This window comes from Pelodiscus sinensis, chromosome 10 (assembly GCF_052426305.1).
Source record: "Pelodiscus sinensis isolate ZL-2025 chromosome 10, ASM5242630v1, whole genome shotgun sequence".
Lineage (NCBI taxonomy): Eukaryota > Metazoa > Chordata > Testudines > Trionychidae > Pelodiscus > Pelodiscus sinensis.
The window spans coordinates 52,708,136-52,723,250 of NC_143061.1; the positions used below are offsets into that span (position 1 = coordinate 52,708,136).

Genomic DNA, 15,115 nt, shown 5'->3' on the forward strand with positions numbered 1-15,115 from the left:
TCCATTACACAAATGAGAGAGGACTGTCTAGGAAGGAGTACTGAACAAAAAGGTCTGGGAGAGTGGATCACCAACTAAATGAGTTAATGTAAAATGATTACAAAAAAGGAAACCTCATTCTGGGATGTATCAGCAGGAGTGTTGTGAGCATGACATGAGAAATAATTCTTCCACTCTGCCCTAACTAAGACCTTATCGGTGTTGAGTAGTGTGTCCAATTCTGGGAAGTGCACTTAAGGAAAGAAGTGGAAATTGGAAAAAGCCCAGCGGAGAGCCACAAACACGATTAAAGGTCTAGAAAACATGACTTACGTGGAAAGATTGGAAAAACTGGCTTTGTTTAGTCTGGCTAAGAGAAGAGTGGAGAACAGAAAACAGTCTTCAAGTACACAGAAGGTTGTTATAAAGAGGAGGGTGATAAATTGTTCTTATCTCTGAGAGCAGGACAAGTAGTAATGAGTTTAAATTGCACCAAGGGAGGGTTAGGAAAATCATCTTAACGGTAAGGGTGGTTAAGCACTGGAAAAAATTACCTGGGGAGGTTTTGGAATCTGTCATTGGGATTTTTTTAAGAGGAGGATACAAAAAAGGCCTTTCAGGGATGGTCTAGAATAGATAATGCTTAGCCCTGCCCCAGTGCAGAGGCCTAAACTAGATGATCTACAGCGGCCTCTTCCACTCTGATTCTGTGTCTAGCTCTACTAATCCCACAGGTTTCCCAATTTCTCTCTGTGGGACCTGAAGGTCCCATTGGAGCAACTGGGTGGAGTTTCCCTTCCAATCCATTCCATGGATTGTCGTGCTATCCAGACGAGTAGAGCTCTTGGTTCCCCCACCGCAAACAGTGGTGACAGTATCGCCTTTACCCTTTGTTGAGCAGTTGGGATGACCTCACAGAGCTCTCTGTGGGTGGGCAGGAATGGTCCCCTTCTGTCATGGCAAGGCACCTTCAGAACCAGCTTGACAGCGGCACTCTCCATTTGTAGCATATAAGGGTTTTTTATTGGTGCTGGTGTCTCCTCAATCACCAGAGGCCTGTTGTAGTGCATCAAAGCTGCAGCTTTTCCTCATGTCCCCCTCCCCCGCTACTTTGTGTTTCTTTCTTTTCTTGGCTGTTACACTCTGCAGTTTCTCCAATAGAGCTTGACCTGTGTCTGAGCACTGTTGGAGATCAGTCTGTCCCCGATGGAGAGACTGTAAAGTCTGCATGTTATTCTGCAGCCCACTGGAGATTGAAAGGAGGAACATATTTTGCACCAGGAGTGGGTCGCACTTGAGAGTGGAATCAGCTTCCTGTGCTGCAAGCAGTACTTTGTAACAGATCCTAGGCACGCAGCAGCAAATCCTGAAGGGTCTCTAAGGCCCTGGGGAGCGCTGGGAAGTTCAGCTACATCCATCTCCTGACAGCAGTAGCTTAAGATTCTCAGCTACTGTCTGGCCCCAAGGACTTGTTCCAGGGGCAATGGCTGTAACCACTGCTCCCATACTTCATGGTCCTGACCCTGTCCATCTTAGAAAAGCTCCGTCCCACCTTCTGATTCAGACACCCAGGCCCTGCAGAGCTTGTCCGGCTGTCTTTCCCTCGCTGGCATTGTAGTCTCCTGTTTCCCTCTTTGGTGACTGGCTGGTTAGGCTCAGTGCCAGAGACCTGCTTAACCTACCTAATCAGCGCTAACCAGGTCTTTCCTATAGCTCTGCGTCAGTGCCCTCCTGAAATTTCCCCTCTAGTTGTAGGAATATATGTCCAGCCCAGTGCTCGCCATCTTTGTTTCCTGTACTCAGTACAGCCCCTGCACTATGGCCATTTGCTACATGGGTTGCTTTAAGTTCAGGGACCAGAAGCTCACTGCCTCTCCTGGTTGGCTCACCACAGTGTAACATTTCAAAATGCAGACCTGTCCTTTGGAAACACAGGCCACAGACAGCACATGTAACAGGCTCCAAAAGCATGGTGTGTCCCCCCATATTCCAGCAGCCCCAGTCGGCAACGACAGGGAGTGTCTAAAAATTGCCATTTCTGGCAACACCTAGCGTTTACCAAAAAGTTTAACCACTGCCACTCCCTTTGGTGCATGCCTTGCAATGCCAGCAGTAGGCGCAGAGTACTACTGGAATGTGTGTGCCATGCATGGAGTGGGAATGCAGTTCCCCCTTGTGTAGGCCATTTGGGGTTTTCTTTTGGAATCCTTGAATGATGCCCACATCTAACCTAACCCCTTTGTTAGACTCCTGCTCCATTCAAAGGACTTTCTGAACTGTATGTGGTTATTTTCATTTTGATTGAGGAAAAGGAAAGCACAGTCCTGAATCCGTATAGCCAAGCAACATCATATGATAAAAACCAGGGAGGATGCAGAACAAATTAATATGCTTAGCACAGGGACTGGAACATCAGGAGATGTACGTTCCATTCACAATTCAGTTTGACATTGGGCAAGTCAGTTAATATCTGAGAGCAAAAACCCACAGAAATAATACTCATCTTTAGGTAAAGTGTTTTGAGAGCATTACGTCTCAAATTATCTATATATTTTAGGTGTGTGTGTGTGTGTGTGTGTTTTCAAGAACCCCTCCTAAATATAAGAGCTAGGACCACCAAATTTGGTGTGCAGCTTCTGCTTATCCTAACTTAAGCAAGGTCAGGGTTTGGTTGTGCCAGGAAAACGGGAATTGGGACTGTTTTCCATAACATGGAAAGGGCAGGACAGAGAGGAGTAATGCACTACTGAGAGTGGCCACTGGGGGCAGTGAGCGCAGAGGAGAGCTGTACTGCAGAGTGACCACTGGGGGCAGCTGTACCACCAAGAGACTGGCCAGCAGGGCTGGGGCCCCACCCCGCCCCCAAGCCCTTTCTCCCCTCCCACCTAGCCTTGGCTGCAGTACTGGAGGGGACAGGGAGAATGCCTGCTGGCAGAGGGGGAGGCTCCTGCCAGCCAGAGAGGCTGGGGGGAAGAGAGAAGACCCCCACCAGATGGGACCCCCGACTTTGAGCCCCTGCCTCACCTCCCCCACTCTCACCCCTCCCACATCCCCATCCTCATCCCCCTACCTTGAACTCCTCAACCCCCTCCACCCTGAATCCAGCACCCCCATCCCTCAGCCTTCTGCCCTTCCCCCCCCCAATGTCCACAAGGGCCCTGCCTGGACTCCTGCACCCCCAACACCACCAGCCCCCTGCCCTGAAGGACCAGGCAATGCTAGGAAAGTCTGCTAGTATTTTATGATTACTATGACAGGGCCCCTCCCTCCATGCTTTACGAAATGGACTTATGGACACAAAGATGCACAATTCAAAGATTCTTGGGACAAATGACCTCATGTAATCAGTCTTAATCTGCTGGAGCTGTATAGCTTATTTTGGTATATACCAAAATACATTATATATATATATGGATCATTCTTGTGTATGAAGTTGGATATATGGATTTGGCCGGTGTATGGCAGGGGTGGGGAACTTTTTTGGGCTGGGGCCACTGACTCAGAAAAATCAGTTGGGGGCCAGACATAAGTGAGCCACAAAACAAACCCCAACCCCTCAGTATGGCCCCCAACTGAGAAGGACACCCTCCCACAGTCCCCTCACATACCAGAGCATGAGCGGGGGGGGGGGGGGGGGGGGGGACAGCCTAGTAGATTTTGTGTGCTCCAGCCCTGGGGCAGGAGGAGGGGCTGAAGTGCCAGCGTGTGCTCCCCAATGCTGGGTGGACCCTGGGCCTCAGGGGCTGGAGGTTCCTCACCCCTGCTTCATGGTTTGAAATGAAAGCCATCAAGGGTATTACCCTCAGGCTACATCTACACTACAGGCTTTTTGTGCGAGACCCAGTTTGCGCAGGAGTTCTTCTGCAAAAGGGCTTCCACAAGAGCGCGTCCACACTGCCATAGGCTTTTGCGCAAGCGCGTCCATGGCAGCGTGGATGCTCTCTTGCGCAAGAAAGCTCTGGTGGCCATTTTAGCCACAGTGTTAGGGTGAGTTTGTAATAAATTTGTACTGAGGTTTAATGTTAGGATTAGCCAAGTGTTTTCTGTTATTTTAAATTTGTAATCTACTTTGCTCCGCCTGTTCTCACTAATAACCACTTAAATCCTATTACTTGTACTTAATAAAATCACTTTTTTTTTCTTTCCAGCCCAGTGTAAATAATTGTTACCTGGGGGAGCAATCAGTGTGTTCATCCTCCTTCCATTGCTAAAGAGGGCTTTCCTGAATAGTCCATGTGGGGCTCTGATCCCGTTTGAGGAGTGGTATATCCCAGGAAGCTGAGCCCCAAACTACATTTTCCTCAGATGTGAGGTGTTTCAGTGTCTATACTGCTCCTCAGGGGAGCAGTGATCTCAGCTCTGTGCCTTGGCTGGGAGAGACCAGGGAGCTGGCCCAGTCGGACAGGGTAGTGAGAAACCCCAAAGAGCAGGAAGGTGAGTGGCCACTCTGGGAAAATGCCCCCAAGGGGTCTTCTGTGACCGCATCCCGTCACAATTACTATGAGGACAATTACAGTATGACGAGTTGCTTTCCTGACCTATGGTGCTGAAGATTCTGGGCAATCGCCCAGTATAAAGAGGTTTTGTTCGCACTGTCTGGGTTTCCTCTTCTAGCATTTGCATTGTTCAAATAGTAGGACCCAACCTTAGAGGAATTCTTAGTCAAGGCTCTATTTTTTTTGTAGATAACCAAACGAGCACCATAGACTTGCATTTTTCACTTTCAATATGCTCTATATAGGATTAAAAAACCACTGCAGGCTTCTCAGTGCACTAATGAAGTGAATTGTATTGCGATGATGGAGCATGCTAGCCATACAGATTTATGCTGTGAAATTGTAGCAGTGTTGGCCCAAGAATATGAGACCAAAGGAGCTGAGGCATTATTATTTATTGGACCAATTTACGTTGGTGAGAGGAACAAGAAGCGCCACCTTGTCTTCTGATAGATTTACATCCAACATGAAAGAAGAGCTTCCTGGATAGGGCTTCTCTGTTGCCAAATGAGTTTTGTTCTGTGTTTCAACAAAAGACTCTTGTCTTTCTTCAGACACAATCCTTCACTTACTTTGGTTTCTGAAACTAATTTTTCAACTCTGCTATTCTAATTTACCCTTTTCCTCAAATTGGGACTTGGTTTCCAGATTTCCTAAAGTTCATGTATCCCTCCAACTTAGGGAGGCTGGGACAAGGGGGAGATACTAGGCTGAGTAACTGGGGTGCAGATGAATGGACAGACCCTTCTCCTTTCTAGCACCAGAACACATGGGGGGATTGGTACTTAGATACCAACAAGGCGCTGCAGGGGCCCATGTAAAAACTGTAGCTCTCAAGCTGGGTCCCAGGAAAACACTGAGAGGAGCCCCAGAAGGGAAGGAGGCGGCTAGCTTCACAGCAGGCTGATGCCCTGACATAGCAGAGGGAACAGCCCCAGCTTGTGTATGTCACTTTGGCTAGTAGGTGTCATTCTCTGGTTATTAGGTTTTTGTTAGATTTTCCAAGCCTTAGCTATGAGTACTGGGGTAGGCAGGATAAAGAAGGAGAAACTGATGGAGTCAACACCACAAAATAAACATAGGTAGGGAACTGTATAATGCAGGGAAAGGAAAAGAGCAAGAAAAGACTTACAGTAAAATTGAATACTTCATTTGTAGGGGAAATTACTGTCACCTGAACTAGTACATTCATTTTAGATTATAATTGTCTTCAGACTCAGTTCTTTCTGGCTATTGCTAATGAAGTAGTAAAAGTGTGCAAATTAGTGTTTTCCATTGTGAACCTGAAGCAGTTTGATACATACATGGGCAGCTGATCAAAACTGCTGAATTCACAATATACCGGTGTTTATATTGAGAGTCTTTGCACTCTAATATGATAAAAAAATAAAACACACTTAATGGCACAAAATATATAGAGAGAAGTTTTGAATTCCCATTTATATGCTCAAAGTAATAAAGTATATAACTGTCAGTAAATAGGGAATTCCCTGTAACTTGGAAGCCATTAAATCATGATTCGAGGACTTGAGTAACTGAAAGGTTATGGGTCTATTGCAGTAGTGGCTGGCCAGGGTTCTGTGCCCTGCAACGTACAGGTCAGACTAGAGAATCTGACCTTGAACTATGAGCTTCAGTCAATAGCCTTGTTTTCTCATATAGTGGAGGTGGGGGTGGGGCAGTCTGACAAGAAGCAATGGTCTCAAGTTCCACTGCGGGAGGTCCATGCTAGATATTAGGTCCATATTAGATGATCCCAGTGAGTCCCCTCCCTCCTATTTCCCTAGGAGGGGAGGGAAGCACTGGGATGGGTTCCCTAGGGAGGGGGTGGAATCTCCATCCCCAGAAGTTTTTAAGACCAGGCTCGACAAAGCCCTGGCTGGGATGATGAGGGCAGGGAACTGGACTCAATGACCTCTCGAAGTTCCTTCCAGCTCTAGGATTCTATGGTTCCGCTGGGGTTGGTCCTCTTTTGTGCAGGGGGTTGGACCAGATGACCTCCTGAGGTCTCCTACAACCCTAATCTATGATTCTGTGACTCTTCTGGAAGAACAGAAAGCTGAGAAATTAAAATGAGGGTGGAGACAGATCAGGTGTTATCTGAGTGCTTTCTGTTTCTTACTGCATGCTGCTAGCAATGGGATAATTCACAATATGCCTCTGAAATCTGCCATGCTGGCACTAATTTCAGGGTAGAGGGAAACAGTGGCTATTCTATTAACAGAGGATTACCAGCTAAGTTGTTTGACCTTGTAGTAGCTGAAAATATGTTCAAACATATTGCAAGGACAAGCCATGAAGAGCATCATAATGGAGAGCTGGAATCGCCTTAGGCAGAAAACTCTACAAACCTGTATACAAACACATACCCAGATGAGCTCTGCACGTTATGAAAAATACATCTTCTACATAAACTGATTTCTGCTGCTGTTACTGGCACTCGGAGCATGTCTTTAAAAAACATAAAATATATTTATTTTTTAAGCGACAGCTAATTTTAAGATCAAATTGATTTGGCTTTTTTTTTTTTTTTTAACCATTCAGAGAAATGAGAGTGTGTTTTATGTGATCAGTTCTCTGAGAAAGCTATGGGCTCCAAGGGTCAGTGAGGATGGAGACAAAGCAAAAGAATACTCACGGAAGAAATCACGTGCAAAGCTGACACAGAAAGGTCAGCCTCTTTCCTCTAATGTAATAACCGTAAATGTAACCAACTAACAGTACTACATGCCTGCTGAGAAAAACATATGGAAATTTCAAGGAGAATAACCTTCAGTTTATTAAAAACATCACCTTTTCACACAAAACTGGAACAGCTGAATTGGAGGGAATCTCCTTTCTATGTAAAACAAATCCACCAAAGTCTAATTTCCCTTTTTGTATCTTAAAGACCAGGCCCGTCAGTTTTTACACCAAGGACACAAGGCATTGCCCAGTTCCCACTGACATTAATGAGAGTTGGATCAAAACCTCAGTGAGAGGTTTTTAACCCCCCACTCATCATTTATTTATAAAACAATTACATAATCGTTTATATATGCTTTAAACTGCCATGTAATGTTTATTTTTTATACAATGAGCTAAGAATTCTGCAACAGAAGACCACTTGCTGAATGCTTGCTGTCACTTATAATGCTTTCTCAAGGTGCAGTTAGTGAACCAGGTAAGTGCACAGGAAAGAGTTTGCTGGAACACTTGCCATTTCTCCTTGTGTGGAAGATGTAGCTCTGCTAAGAGAAACTTGGCACCCATCTAACGTGCTGTTTCCTCCCTTGGGTACGCAGCTTCTGGTTCAAACGATGGAAAATAATACATTCCTGGATTCAATGAAAAGCAGAGTTCACTGTGTATATAAGCTCCGGGAAGAGATGATGTACTGCTGTATCTGTTATTGTAATAGCTACACAGTTCATGTTGTGTTCTATGAAGGGTCTTATAATGGGGTAAAAATCAGGTGTGCGCATCTCATAAATGTGTGTCAGCCCCATATTTGTCCATGACAATTTTCCCTCTGTCAGCAGATCTCTTCACAAAAGTTAGCGGAGAGGTGATTCGTGATAGATGTGGTGCAATGGGTAGTCTTTTTAAAATATGGCTATAGTTAGCCATTATTTGTGATAAGGAAATGTTACCCTCTGCAGCAACTGTAGTTCTTTGAGATGTGTCCCTTATGGATGTTTCACTTCCAACGTATATGTGGTGTAAAATTTGAAGCCTTTTTCTGCAGCCATATTATTAGGTCTGAGGCCTTTTTTTTCTGCAGCCATATTAGGAGAGTAGCAGCCATGAGCTAAGATGCAGGAGTCACACCTCACATTCCTTCTAGATCCGTGGTCACCAACCCATCGATTGTGATCAACTGGTTGATTTGGGGGGCACAACCAGTCAATCGCGAAGTATTCTAGCCTCCCCACCCCCGTTCTTCCCCACTCCCAAAAAGGAGCCCGTTCTGATGCTACCTCCTCGGAAAATGGCTTCCTGCTTTTTTTTGGAGGGGGGTGAGGGAGGGAGTCCCTGGCTGCATGCCAGATCCGGTGTCTCTGCAAGCACGTGTGCTGTTCCTCCCCTCCCCAAAACAGCTGGCGTGCTTCCTGAGAAGTCGGATCTGGTGCGCAGCCGAGGACTTCCTTCTCCGTGCTGCCTGCCTGCCTTCCTCCCTGCACAGTGGTGGGGTCTTGAGGCTGCACGCCAGCTCCAAATTCTCAGGAAGCGCGCCGGCTGCTTTAGGGAGAGAAGGAACAACGCGTGTGCTTCCTGAAAAGTCGGAGCTGGCGGGGAGCCGCAGGACCCCGTCACCGTGCAGGAAGGCAGGCAGGCAGCCAGCACGGGGAAGGAAGTCTTCGGCTACGCACCAGATCCGACTTCTTAGGAAGCGCGCCAGCTGTTTTGGGGAGGGGAGGAGCAATGCACGCTGCAGGATCCCCAGGTACCAGCCAAGCTGTCCGTCCCCACTCCCTGGCCAGACCCACCAACAGCACCCTGCCCTCTTCCCCCTGGCCAGACACCCCAAAAGCACCCTGCCAGGCCCCACCAGCAGGCTGCCTAGACCCTCAGAAGTATCCTGCCCAGGCCCCACATGAGCATCCTGCTTCTGCCCAAACCCCCACCAGCACCCTGCTCCTGCCCTGACCCCCACCAGCAGCCTTCCCCCTGCCCAAACCCCCAGCAGCACCCTGCTCCTGCTCCTGCCCCCTAGCCAGACACCTACACCTAGCTTGCTTCTGTACCCCATTTTCCACCCAGATTCTGCACCCCTATCTCTATCCCATGCACTGGCAGCCCTGTCCTGCACACTGGATCCTTCATTTTTGGCCCCACCTCAGAGTATAGAGGGTTCCACAAATTCCACTAACCCTGGAACCCCAGAAGAGTTAATCTGGCCTGAACCTCAGCCCCACGTACCCTCCCCACCCTGGGGCTGGAGTGCCAGGGGAGAGAAGTGTCTCAGTAGGGGCCACATCAGTGAGGCTTGGGGTTTTTTGAAGGGGTTGTTTTTTTGCATTTCACTTGTGTGGTCCCCGACTGATTTTTTTATGGGTCAGTGACCTCTGACCCAAAACAGGTTCCCCGCCCCTCTCATAAATAAAGACAATGCTGAAACATTGTGTGTTTGACATAATATTTTATTTAAAAATGAAGTCTGGCCAACATGCCCCCAGTTGGGGCCAAGCCCCCATCTGGCCACAGCATCATAACACTCCTGCACCCCCCCAGACCCCAACCCTGAGCAGTAAACGGTATGCACCATCAAAATACATACACAATTTTTGCCAGGTGCTACACTTTGCTGCCAGATTTTATTCAACTGTGGATGTAGCTTCATGCACAGCTGAAGTAATAGTCGCTATACTTGGTTCACCTATTGCTGCTGAAGCATTGAAAAGCTTTTATTGTGATTTCTACATACAGCATACTTGAGAGCTAAGCCACATCAGAGCCATCCCTCTATTTCTCCACCCACAAGTATACAACTTAATAAGCTTCTGTCTGTAACTGAAATTTAAAAAACAACTAATAGTCCTGCGACACCTTAGAGACTAACAAAACATGAAGAAGTAGGCTGTGCCCACGAAAGCTCATGATACCATCTACATTTTTTGTGAGTCTTTCAGGTGCTACAGGGCTATTTGTTGTTTTTTAAACTTAATTAGCACAACTAGCATACAGCACAGACCACATTCCACAACTTACAAATGGTGTCCCCTAAAGGACATCAGCCTCCATCAGCTCCCTTACCATCTAGCCCCGACCAACACATGGCAGTACTAGCCTGGACTGCCACAATTTGTAGTGCTGGGAGAGGACAATTACAATTGTGCAGCACAATCTGTGCTGTCTGGCAGCTACAAATTGGAAAGGCAGCCTGTGGGTGAAGAGAGAGAGCATATGTCATAGTATGTGGCTTAATTTTTCATTCCATTGCTCTTACAATGTTATGTTGTGACTGTTGCAATCTTAAGTACTTCACAAGAACTTTTTTTTGGATTCATGAAATACAGAGCATGCCTGTTCTACTGACAGTATCCACCAGAACGGCCACACTGAGTCAGACCAAAGGTCCATCCAGCCCAGTGTCCTGTCTGCCCACAGTGGCCAATGCCAGGTGCCCCAGAGGGGATGAACAGAACAGGGAACCATCACGCGATACCACCCGTCACCCATTCCCAGCCTCTGCCAGAGGCTAGGGACACCATTCCTGCCCATCCTGGCTAATAGCCATTGATGGAACGATCCTCTATGACTTTATCTAGCTCTTTTTTCAACTCTGTTAAAGTCCTGGTCTTCACAACATCCTCTGGCAAGGGGTTCCAAAAGTGATTGTGCATTGTGTGAAGAAAAACTTCCTTTGGTTTGTTTAAAACCTGCTACCTATTAATTTCATTTGGTGGCCCTTAGTTCTTATATTATGGGAACAAGTACATAACTTTTCTTTATTCACTTTCTTCACAGCAGTCATGAGTTTATAGATTCCTATCCTATCCCCCCTTAGTCTCCTCTTTTCTAAGCTGAAAAGTCCCCGTCTTTTTAATCTCTCTTCAGGGCAGCCATTCCAAGCCCCTTATCATTTTTGCTGCCCTAGCTCCAACATTATGCTAGCTGAGTTAATTGTGTGTAGAACTACTCCTTTGAAAGGAAACAGAAATTTTACCTTGGGGCCTGAATAGAGGTTGTGCCTACAAGCGTATATTACTGAACTAAGTTTCCACAGGGGACATATGACAGAGGCAGAGAAAACATTATGGCTCTTAAAAGCATTGACGTGCATGTGAGTGAGCAATCTGTTATGAAATTGACGGAGCCTTTGTTGTGTGTTGCTTTTCAAAACAGAACAACAGTTGTCTACCCACCAGAACATAGAAACTGCCTCTCGGGGTAGCTGGGCCCATTCTGCACAACCCTTGCTTTGCTGTCAGACAGTGAGCAGCTCTCTCATTACCATTTAGCTCCTTTTTTATATCCATAAAGGGAATCTCTTTCCCACCCATTCTATTAAATGCAATTATTGTATTAAACTAATCTTGAAAATCTAACTATGGGTACTGGGTTTTATTTTCATGGGTTTTTTTTTCAATTTTTCTTGTAAAAAACTGTTAGTAAAATTACAGTACTGTTCTCTCTCAACCCTTCAATCCAATTTCAGTGCTGAATTCTCTCCTACAATTCCTTCCACCCACTGTCCTTCTCATTCCGTATTTCCTTTTGCTTCCAGCGTATATTAGACCATCTCAATAATTTTGTATTACCCCTTAATTTTGTTTAACCTCTGCCATCAATTCTAGCAAACTTATTCCTACATGTACTGTGTGTATCACTCCCCCTCGTCTTACATAAATTCCTTCTATACATTTATGTCTAAATCAAACACACTTGCAGAAAATGTACAGGTTTTCCTTTTGGTTTACAGGCAGTCCCCGGGTTACGTACAAGATAGGGACTGTAGGTTTGTTCTTAAGTTGAATCTGTATGTAAGTCGGAACTGGCGTCCAGATTCAGCCGCTGCTGAAACTGACCGCCAGTTCTGACTTACATACAGAATCAACTTAAGAACCCCAGGCGTCCCCAAGTCAGCTGCTGCTGAAACTGATCAGCAGCTGATTCCAGGAAGCCCAGGGCAGAGCAACTGTGCCTGGGGCTTCCTGTAGTCAGAGCTGGTCAGTTTCAGCAGAAGCTGACTTGGGGACGCCTGGGGCAGAGCAGCTGGGGTGCTGCTGGGTTGCTCCAGTAGCGCCGCTCCTCAGTGCTACTGGACCAACCCAGCAGCACCCCATCTGCTCTGCCCCAGGCGTCCTGATTCAGCCACTGCTGAAACTGACCAGCAGCGGCTGAATCAGGACCTGGGGCAGAGCAGCTGGGGTGCTGCCGGGTTGGTCCAGTAGTGCCCAGAGCGGCGCTGCAGGACCAATCGGCAGCGCCCCAGCTGCTCTGCCCCAGGGTCCAAAACAAAAGCCTGGTCTGCTGGGGGGGGCACACTAGCTGCCCCCCCCCCCAGCAGACCAGGGACACGGGGAGCAGAGCCGCAGCGGCAGCGGGGTGCCGCGCCTCTGAGGCTTTGCTCGGGCAAAGTCTCAGAGGCGCGGGACCCCGCCGCGGCTGCAGCTTCAGTCCCGGTGCCTGTGGTCTGCTGGGGACGGTCCCCAGCAGACCACAGGCACCCAGACTGAAGCCGCAGCCGTGGCGGGGTCCCGCACCTGTGAGGCTTTGCCAGAGCAAAGCCTCAGAAGCGCGGGAACCTGCCCGGTGCCCCTGGTCTGCTGGAGACGGTCTCCAGCAGACCAGGGGCACCGGAGCAGCTTACGAATGGGGCTTTCTCGCCCCGGAGCTCGCAGGTAGCAATCCGCCACCTCGACCTCCGGGGCGAGAAAGCCCCGTTCGTAAGTGCGGATTCGACATAAGTCGGATCCGCGTAAGTCGGGGACTGCCTGTATAAGTTACTGCACCTTTGCCATTTTGATCTTCCTTTTTATCTTCTTTTCAAGACAAATCATGTAGATCTTGGTTTACAGATTCACCATCCTTGTTTCTGCAGGCTGTCCCCTAAGTTATCCCTTCCTGTCAGGAAGTAAATTCACAAATTGGAGAAACACTAAAGCTACTCCCTTCTGGATCTATCAAGCCTGTGCACTTATATAAACTCCTCTTCCTGTCCATGCTAGCCAGAAACATACAGAAAATCAGGCTACCAGGTACTGCATAGTTTCCCCAACTGTGAATCCTTACCCACTAGTAAGTCACGAGAAGGCTCTACAGGGGTAGCTGGGCCCTGGACATGGTGACCAAACACTGGGCCCTGACCTAGGCAAACATACGTGTCTCCCAGCCCAGTTGAAGAAGGGAGACCTCCAGAGTGGGGGGTGTGGCAGGACAGCGAGCCCACACTCAGCCAATCAATGACTCTGGCTTCCCAGGGCTGGGCTGGCCCCCTATTCTAGCTGTCGTCAGACAGCGCAACCCCATTTACCTGACTGCAATGTCTGTAGCCAGTCCCCGTTGGCGAGGACCTGCCCGTGTGGGGATCGGTGCAGGGCAGGCTTGCTCTCCAACCTACCTCCCACCCAACTTCCTGTCCAAATCAGGCCAGGATTAAGGTTCTGGATTACCAAAAAAAAGGACAAAATGTATTTGGTGGGAATCACTGGGCTGAAAAAAGCAGTGATCCTGTGTGAGAGCATGTGGGCAGGGGAGGAAGGGAATATGGCCGTGGTGTCCAACCAGTTCTGAAGCAGTAGCCACTATGGTGGCTACTGCTATAGCAAACTAGCCACACTCAGCCAGCCAACTAGCCATATGTGGCTAGCGGCTAGCATGTTGGACACCATAGGAATACGGTGAAGCAACCGCAGAATACTTTGCATTTCTAAATTACAAATGCCCTTATCCAGAACGCTGAGACTGGAGCACTGCTGAAATACACATTTCCAATTGAAAAGCAGCATACCACACTCTTGGAGTTTATTACTTGTGCTGACAGTCCCTGCTTTGGTTGCTGTAACGAAGGCAACAGCCCTGAGGTGTAAGGATCGGTGGACACGGCTTTCACGGAAGAATTTTATAACATTTGAATAAATATTATCCTGACAGTCCATATTAAAATGAACAGTTTATTTAACCATGCTGTGAACTCATATTGGTTCATATGAAACAAACTGAATGTGGCCATTTTGTTGTAATTGTCCTAATTAAGGAAAAGTAACCACACAGCATAAATATTGAAAAAACTTTTTTTGAATTGTCACTTAATAATTGAAGGTGTTAATACCAGTCATTGAAAAAAATGTGGTACCATTTTCAAAAAAACTTACAGATTACAAATTATTCTAGTACCAACAGTCCTTTATGCCCAATGAACAAACAATACAAGTGCATATAACTGCCAAATAGCAAGACTACTTACTGCTTGGTGTATAATAAAAGTGCATATAACAACCAAATCTTAAAACTAATGTGGCATGATTAAAAAAACCACACACCTAGTTTATAAGGTCTTTTATACTGACAGAGTACTTTTCAAATATTAAACAAAAAGTTTTGGAAATTATGCAGTAATGTTATTAAGCAATAGTATAAGAGCCACAGAAATACCCAAGGCAAAAGACCTGGTAGTAATGGGGGACTTGAATAACTATCCGGATATCTACTGAAAAGCTTCTGAGAATATATTAGGTGCAACTTTTTGTTTCAGGGTGCAGGTATTTTAGAGCTGATTCTGACTAACATGGAGGAACTGGTTGCAAATCTGAAGGTGGAAGATAGTTTAGGTGAAAGTGACCATGAAATGACAGATTTTGTGATTTTTAAGGAAAGAAAGGACAGAAAACAGCAGAATCAGAAGAATGGACTTCAGAAAAGCAGATTTTAGCAAACTCAGAGACTAGGTAGATTAGGTCCCATAGGAAGAAAATCTACGGAGTCCAGTCAGAGATGGCAGTTTCTTAGAGACAGTATTAACAGCACCACTGTAAACTACGCCAATGCAAAGGAAAGATAGGGAGAACAGCCAGAGGCCGATATGCACGGGCATCTGGTAGCCTAGGCGGGGAAAGGCTTTGCCTTCCCAAACTGCCAGGCAAGGCCCCGCCCACACTCCACCCCCAGAGCCCCTGCTTTAGGCATTCTGAAGGATGGCTGGTGCTCTGGGGATG

The 15,115-nt window shown here is 47.0% G+C and overlaps 2 protein-coding genes across 2 annotated transcripts in view; one reads left to right on the top strand and one right to left on the bottom strand.

Moving 5' to 3' along the window:
- Positions 1–7,163, top strand: part of VPS8 (VPS8 subunit of CORVET complex) — a 154,730-nt gene extending 147,567 nt beyond the window's left edge. The window contains exon 46 of the transcript XR_012906179.2: positions 7,020–7,163. The gene's annotated coding sequence lies outside the window, so the exon portion shown is untranslated. The remainder of the gene's footprint in view (positions 1–7,019) is intronic.
- C10H3orf70 (chromosome 10 C3orf70 homolog) overlaps positions 1–15,115 on the bottom strand; it is a 37,465-nt gene that overhangs the window by 9,265 nt on the left and 13,085 nt on the right. The window lies entirely within an intron of this gene.